The sequence below is a fragment of the Ranitomeya variabilis genome, chromosome 6, assembly GCF_051348905.1.
Source record: "Ranitomeya variabilis isolate aRanVar5 chromosome 6, aRanVar5.hap1, whole genome shotgun sequence".
Taxonomy (NCBI): Eukaryota; Metazoa; Chordata; class Amphibia; order Anura; family Dendrobatidae; genus Ranitomeya; species Ranitomeya variabilis.
In genome coordinates, this window is record NC_135237.1 from 55,045,020 (window position 1) to 55,052,968 (window position 7,949).

Consider the following 7,949-nt stretch of genomic DNA (forward strand, 5'->3'; position numbering starts at 1 on the left):
CCGAAATCATAGATGTGTAAAACCACAGGATCATGCATAGTGATGTCTGCCAGTATACGTGGATAAGGGTAAACTGAAATCACATAGTGGTTTGCTACACAAACTACATTCATTGGCAAGGATTGGAATAGTTTTAACCCAGTATCACAAAATACCTGGCAAGTACAGATTATGATAAAGAATTTAAAGTATATGACTTTTTTACATGTTAGAGGGCAAGTGCTAGATGACTGCTGCATCTGCAACACCCGCTAGGGTCGTGGGGAACTTGGAACTGGGTTGCACGGTTCTTAAAGGGGTGGTCATGGCAGCGGTGATCCAGTCCGTGGCCCTAGGTGTGCAATAAAAGGGATGAGGGAATGTTTGTAGGGGATTGTTCGTGACTGGTCAAAGGTGCAGTCCGGAACACAGGTAACAGGTGGTATTGGAGATCCGGGCAGCCTGGAAGCAATTCAGAATCCCCCTAGCCAGGTGGGGATGGAAGCCTCCCTGCTGCACAGTTCTCTGGGTTCCTGATGCTTTATTCTCTATTCAAGACCTTCTTACTGTTTGTCCATTAAATGGTACACTACCTGCATGGCCTGGCAGCTTGAGCCTGTTCAGGTGTCACTCCCTCGAGGTGAATCCAGGCTCTGATCTGCTGCTGTGCCTTCAGGTGTCAGTTGGGCCCAGGAGACCTGCAATCTCCGGTCCTCCGGTTTTAGTTGCTGGGCCTGCAGTTAACAAGCAACCGTGTCCGATCTTTGGCGCTCAATCCTGGGGTGAGCTCAGTCGCAGCTCTCTTCACTTGGTTCCTCTTCCTCATACTAGCTCTGACTGACTGACTAACCCCGCCTCCAGACCTGAACTTATCAACGAAGCTCCCCTAAAACAGGTGTTAGAGCTCCCCCTTCTGGTCTGGAGTCAGGAAAGTGTTGTACCTGCTAAGGCAATCCCTTCTTGCTTCCAGGCATGACATCACCCCCTGTGAGGGAGGCATTGCCACTGTGGCAGCCGGACTCCGGAGGAGCCACATGTCTCCCACCCCAACGTGCATTTCGCCCATTCTTCTTTCACGTCCCCGGAAGGAAAACCAATACTGATTCTCAAATGAGATTGCTAGGGAAATGGAAGGGATCTGTACTTTCTGGAAGGATGACATCCGCAATTGAATATAGTATGATGATTTATTGTTAACGAGTTTCAAAGGCTAATAATAGGCTGTTATGTATGGTTGTCCTGAGGAAGTAGTCGGCGTGACTCTGAAACGTGTTGATAATAAACTATCATACTATATCCGATTGTGGATGTCATGCTTCCAGTAAGCGCAGATCACTTCAATTTCCCTGACAATCTCGATACTTTTTATGGAAGCTGCAGCATCTGTTTTTTTTTCAGTGGTTGCGTCTCACACAACCTTGTAAGTGAGCGTATCTTACTCGTTCTTGTTTCGTTTATATTAGGATGAGATCCAATTGCACTCTTCTGTTTTATCCATTATTGATTCTTGACAATCCCCAGAAGCTCCCATTCTGTTTGCCCAATTCCTTTTGGTCTCTACTTTATAGCTAGGAAATGTCCGCTCAGTTATTGGCCACATAAGTGAGCCACCTCAGCCGGTGATTAGTTAAATGGTTATTTCCTGTTATTCCCAGGGTACCAAGTTGGGAACAGAAAGTAAAGGACAAATGGGTTCAGGTAAATATGGGGAAAAGAGCTGCAAGGATTGGTGAGGATGAGCATGGCTTCTTTAATGCTTTTACCAATCTGAGGCCTTTAAATAATATTTTTCATCCGCTGGACAACCCCCTTTAATTTCTGACAAAGCTAATCTGAGCTCAGTGAGTCTCTACTTACATTCAATGACAAACGCAAACAGACACATGAAAAATTAACAATGACAATGTTTGGTCAATTGAAGGCCAAAGACATATCAAACTACATTATCCATCTTCAGTGAAGACAGATCTATACCAACCACCAATTATCCCAACATAGCACCAGCTGTTGCGGCTGAATAACAGCCGGCTGTCATTATGCAACTCTACATCCCTCACATTTCAAAATGATCACAATGAATTACAAAGGCATTAAATAGAGGAATAATTTATGAATTATAAATGCTAGTTTGCAGCCAAGGGATTCATTGAAGTTCATAGATGCACACATTTACATAGAACCGAACAGATATTTCATTGTGTGTTCCGTTTGGGCAACAAGTTTGCGATAAGGCTTTTATCGAATCTGCGTGGAGTGTGGAGTGGCATGACTTTCTCACAACAGGGGCCTATAATTATCGACACGCGCGCAGCCATTAGATGGACAATGTCGCCCCTATTCAAAACAATAAGAAGTGAGTGTATATGCACTTAATGATGCATCAAATTCCATTAACTTGTCACTTTGTTCAAGGGGCCAAATGTTGTCAATGCCGCAGCCTTGTGTCAAAATGTTTGAAATAATTGCTTTCTAGAATGTTCTATTGCAGAGGTTTACTCAACATGAAACCTGTCAGATTTCCAATATAAAGCAACAAGTCCCAAGTGACTTTAAACCCAGAAATGTTTTAAATGGAGTTTAGAGGTGCATTTAGAGCCTTAGGGAATATATACAGTTGCAATCAAAATTCTTCTGCAAATTGGGTTTATTAGAAAAATTTACAAACTTTCTACAAATTGCAAAAAAAAAGTCAAAAACAACACTGTAAGTAGCTCAAAACAACTAATGTAATAATTAGTTTCTCCAAATGCAACACAAAATGTCACTTTTTCAGATTACTGAGTTTCATAATTATTATCCTCTCCATTTCAAGTGTTTTTAGCACTTAGTAGGGCCCCTCTGGCTGTTACGTCCTGCTGCGGACGTGATGTGTAGCCACACACCAGTTTCTGGCAGCATCACTAAGGCTACGTTCACATTTGCGGTCCTCGCCGCAGCGTCGGGCGCCGCAGCGGCGCCGCATGCGTCATGCGCCCCTATATTTAACATGGGGGCGCATGGACATGCGGCGCACTTGCGTTTTGCGCCGCATGCGTCGCTGCGGCGCCCGCGTCGGTGCGCAGAGGACGCAGCAAGTTGCATTTTTGCTGCGTCCAAATTCAATGAAAAAAACGACGCATGCGGCGCAAAACGCAGCGTTGTGCATGCGTTTTGCTGCGTTTTTATTTGCGTTGTGCGTTGCGGCGCCGACGCTGCGGCGCACAACGCAAATGTGAACGTAGCCTAAGCAATCTTGGCCCATTCCTCATGGGCAATAGTCTTCAGTTCACTGATGTTCTTGGGTTGTCAAGAGAGTAATGAAGGGGTGAATAATTTTGAGACAGCAAAAATAGTTGGAAAAATATTTTGTGCTGAATTTGGAGAAACCACTTGTCACATTAGTACGCATTATTATATTTATTGCGCATCGAGATTTTGTAATTGTTCTGTTCTGATTGGTTTATTGAAACCAGCAAAAGTTTGTAATTTTTGCTAATAGACCTATGCTAATTTGTAACGGGGGTTAAATAATTTTGTTTGCAATTGTCCTACTGAGAAGCTTATAGATCTCAGATGGTACAAGTGCTTCTCACTAAATTAGAATATCACCAAAAAGTTCATTTATTTCAGTTCTTCAATACAAAAAGTGAAACTCGTATATTAAATAGTCATTACAAACAGTGTGATCTATTTCAAGTGTTTATTTCTGTTAATGTTGATGATTATGGCTTACAGCCAATGAAAACTCAAAAGTCATTAGCTCAGTAAATTAAAATACTTTATAACACCAGCTTGAAAAATGATTTTAAAATCCGAAATGTATGTTCAGTAAATGCACTCAATATTTGGTCGGGCTCCTTTTGCATCAATTACTGCATCGATGCGGCGTGGCATGGAGGCGATCAGCCTGTGGCACTGCTGAGGTGTTATGGAAGCTCAGGTTGCTTTGATAGCAGCCTTCAATTCATCTACATTGTTGGGTCTGGTGTCTCCTCTTCCTCTTGACAATATCCCATAGATTCTCTATGGGGTTGAGGTCAGGTGAGTTTGCTGCCAATCAAGCACAGTGATCCTGTTGTTTTTAAACCAGGTATTGGTAATTTTGGCAGTGTGGACAGGTGTCAAGTCCTGCTGGAGAATTAAATTTCTATCTCCAAAAAGCTTGTCGGCAGAGGGAAGCATGAAGTGCTCTAAAATTACCATGGTGAGATTTGTTACTATAATTTACAATAATGCCATCTCTTTGGCCAATTTCAATAGAAACCCCTTTGAACAGTTCAATGGCTTCCTGTCATATAGGGCCCAGGTTCCTTATATAGATCTTAATAATGTAAGGAACGTGCATCTAAGGGATGTCCTTGCTTGGCCCAGAGGAGAACTTTTTGCATTGACAAAACAATATTTAATGACACTCACCTTGTCATCTAGGACAAATTACACATTTTCTAATCTGCACTTGGAAAACAGTTTTTCTGTGAATTGTCTGATAAGTGACATAAAACATTCAATTATGAAATAGTGACACATATAATCACGACAGCCCCAGCATTCCCACAGTCTCATGATTTATTCAAGACTTCAATGACGCCTGAGTTTACCAGAATAATCCGAGAAGAAGAAAGTTCAAAGTAATATTTGTACTTGTAAATAAACTAAACATCAATTTTTTTTGTAGTTCCACAGACCTACAACATAGGAGCTGCCTGATTTTCCGAAGGTTAGTACAATGAAATTAGATATTTTACCTTTTCCAGATTTAACTAAGTGTAAAATTCTGTTCTGAGCCATGTTCTCAATTTCAGATGCTTCAATCTTGAGCATTGATAGGAGTACAAAAAAAGCATGCGTGTTCCTTGCACGTTGCTGGATAATTTATAAAGAGAAGGGGCTTATTGTCGATCTACTTTCTTATGACTCAGGCACTGTAGCAATTGTAAGGCAAAATAATCATGGACATAGTCTGTTAGTTTAATGATACCATGAGATCAAAATGGGCTTTAATTGTGAAACCCTGAGCTTGACATTCTGTTTTTAGCAGAGTCCAAGGAACTCACTGATATTCACTCTTTAACTCCTCTACAGCTATTTGGACAAAGTTGCATCAGTAGAAAAGTTAAGGAGTTGCCAAACAAGCCAAGGTCAGACTCAGTGAATCGCTAGATAAAGACAGAATAAGAACCAAACAGCAGGGTTGGGGATACATGGGTCAGAATGCAGAAGAGGAAAGAAGAGTAATCAATAGGGACAAACAGGCTGAAGACAAACCAGAGTGGTCATCCAAAGGTCATTCCACAAGAGTAGCCTACTAATAGCTGGGTCAGAACATAAGTAAATATGCAAGATATTAAATGACATATAATTACTGGCACTGGGCATAGAAAACATGGAAAGGGACCTCCAGGACCACTGATTGGCCAGAAAATTCATCCACTGGTTGGTTCCTCTTTTTGGCTGGAATCTTTGATTGCCCATAGCCAGTGCCACTCTACTTGATTTGATGGCCATTTGTAGTAGTGCTGCCGGGAAGACCAATGTGGTGGTGACTATGAAAAAAGAATGACACAGGAACATAGTGAGCTAAATGTAATATAGAGAGCGAGTGTTACTCGACTGTTCCAGTTCCAGAGCCGAATACTACATCATTCCTCTCTTCTGGGAAGATCCACTATTACACTAGCAACAAGCAAATTCCAATTAAGTCATTCTGTCAGGTCATTTAATCACTCTTCAAGTGACAGGATGACTCCAAAGTATTCAAGCAGATGGTGTTCCTGCTGCTATTTGACTGCCACAGTGTCCATTACTCAAGCTCTGCTATATTAGTGTCTACTATTCCAAATAAGCTACACATCAACTTTACTGCTCAGCTCTGCTACATCCTAGTCTCTACTACCCCAGCTACACTGCTTAGTACCCACTACTCTGCCCCAGTCTTTATTATTCCCGTTTCACTGCTCATCGCTGCTGTATCAGGTGGTACTATTGTGTTACTGACACCTGCTGCTCCAGCACCTCTTGCCCGTACTGCTCATAGGAAACCTGTCATCATTTGTGTAAATGCCATTTAATGCTTATTAAATCCATCCCTTGCTTGTATTCGGACTTATAAATCCATACCTTGCTTAACATTTGGAGTTGTTAGCAAAATCCAGCTTTGAAATTTTCATCACAAGTTCACTGGGCTGATATTGCACTTCCAGCGCTCCTGCCTCTCTCCCTATTTTTCTTTCTGTTGCCGGCCTATGATCTCTGATGGAGAGGTCACTCTTCTCTCAGTGTTTTTCCTCCCTTGGCTGTTTTTGCTCAGTGTCGTCTCATCATAGGGGCTGGCACATGTGCAGTAAGCTCCCGATGACATTTCGAGAGCAAAACTATCGATCTGCGCATGCACAGCCCATGCTAATGAGACAATCCAGGACAATGGCATCTGCGCAGAATCTCAGACAAGTGAGGCAAGTTCCCGAGAGAAGAGTTACAGGTTCAACAGGGACCGGAGGCCAGCAATGGACAGAGAAATAGCGAGAGAGGCTGGTGAGCTGGATGTCCAATGTCCACCCCTTCACTTGCGATTAAAACTTCCAGACTGTATTTCTCGACAATTTCCACATGAAATCTTTCAACTAATGTATGGATTTAATAGGCATTAAAGGGCCTTTACCCACATACCTTTAAGAACTGCTTATCCGGCCAAGAGGCTCCAAGGATCCAACTCACCATGTGAGACATAACAATAAGAAGTGCACATCTGTGGTATCAAGCGTCCTTTCTTGCTGTCTATGGAATGTTACCTGTAGTCCTCTTAAGATGTAATATTTTTCTCATAGGATTTCCTTAGCTTTAACCAAACATGTTGAGGTTGATATCCACGTTTACATAGGGACCAGCATTGAAACTAGCATACTAAAAAATGCTGATGTAGCCAGCAGAGTAACTGTAAACTTGTTGTGGGCCCCAATGCAAAAGTTCCAACAGGGCCCCCAGTTATTGAAAGTCTTTTATAGTAATAATCTTTTCATGATGACACATCACCAGCGGGCTTGAGACAGCCACAGGGAGATAATTGCCGCAAGTCAAAACAGCTCCAAATTATAGTTTTCTTGGTATCATTTTTATTCAATATCCATTTTAAGATGGGACACTCTTTTGGTCACTCTTTATTCTCCATTTCAAAGATACATTAAAAAGTTGAAAGTAAGACTTATCACATACAGAGGAAATGTGTGCCACCGTTGTGTTATAGGAACATTTTTCCAGAAAGGAACTCTGAAGAAGAAATACTTTGAATGACACTCTTCAGCGTGATGCAGTATTGTACGCTCAGACAGTACAAGGCAAGACTTGATGGAAAACTGTGCTTCTGTTCATAGAGTAAGTTTATAATATGTTTTTCAATAATCTTACAAATCTACGGAGTCTTTTCAAGGTTATTTTCTTCCTCTGTATGTAATTTTGCACAGTAACCTATTATTGTGTTGAACTGACACAGCCCACATGTAACCTGACAGCAGGATTGCAGAATTCAGAATTTACAAGGTCTGTCTTTTTGTGCTTTTGTCTCGGAAGGAGTGGTTGCTTCTCAGAAGATGATGCATTGGTGAATTTTTTTTCTACCACCATAAAACAAGATCCCGACAAAAAGCCTTGAGCCATCTCTTAATTCTACAACAGACTCAAATAAACAGACGGTACCAGGATAACAGTGGAAGTGAATTCCTACTTCTAGAAAAACATTTTCTAAAATATGGAGTTTTCAATACATTTCATTAGCAAAGACAAACGTCTGGTCCAAATGCATGAACTTGTGACCATGAATGCCATAGCTGTGATTTTAATTACTTATCTACAATGCACTGGAGCCTACAGCACTAACTCTTAGAGTTTGTCTGTTAGCCATCGGCGTACCTACATCGATTTTTAAGGAGAAGATACTTCAGGAACGTGTTGGCTGTTTTTTTCCTGAAGCGTCTTGTTTGTAACCTTTCCATCGTCGC

General features: G+C 41.6%; 1 long non-coding RNA gene across 1 annotated transcript in view; it reads left to right on the plus strand.

Annotated features, from left to right (window-relative positions):
• LOC143783418 (uncharacterized) overlaps nt 1-7,645 on the plus strand; it is a 33,473-nt gene extending 25,828 nt beyond the window's left edge. Inside the window, exons 2-5 of the long non-coding RNA XR_013217155.1 lie at nt 4,634-4,675; nt 5,041-5,096; nt 7,199-7,326; nt 7,522-7,645. This is a non-coding gene — a long non-coding RNA (uncharacterized LOC143783418). The remainder of the gene's footprint in view (nt 1-4,633; nt 4,676-5,040; nt 5,097-7,198; nt 7,327-7,521) is intronic.
• The last annotated feature ends 304 nt before the right edge of the window (nt 7,646-7,949 follow it).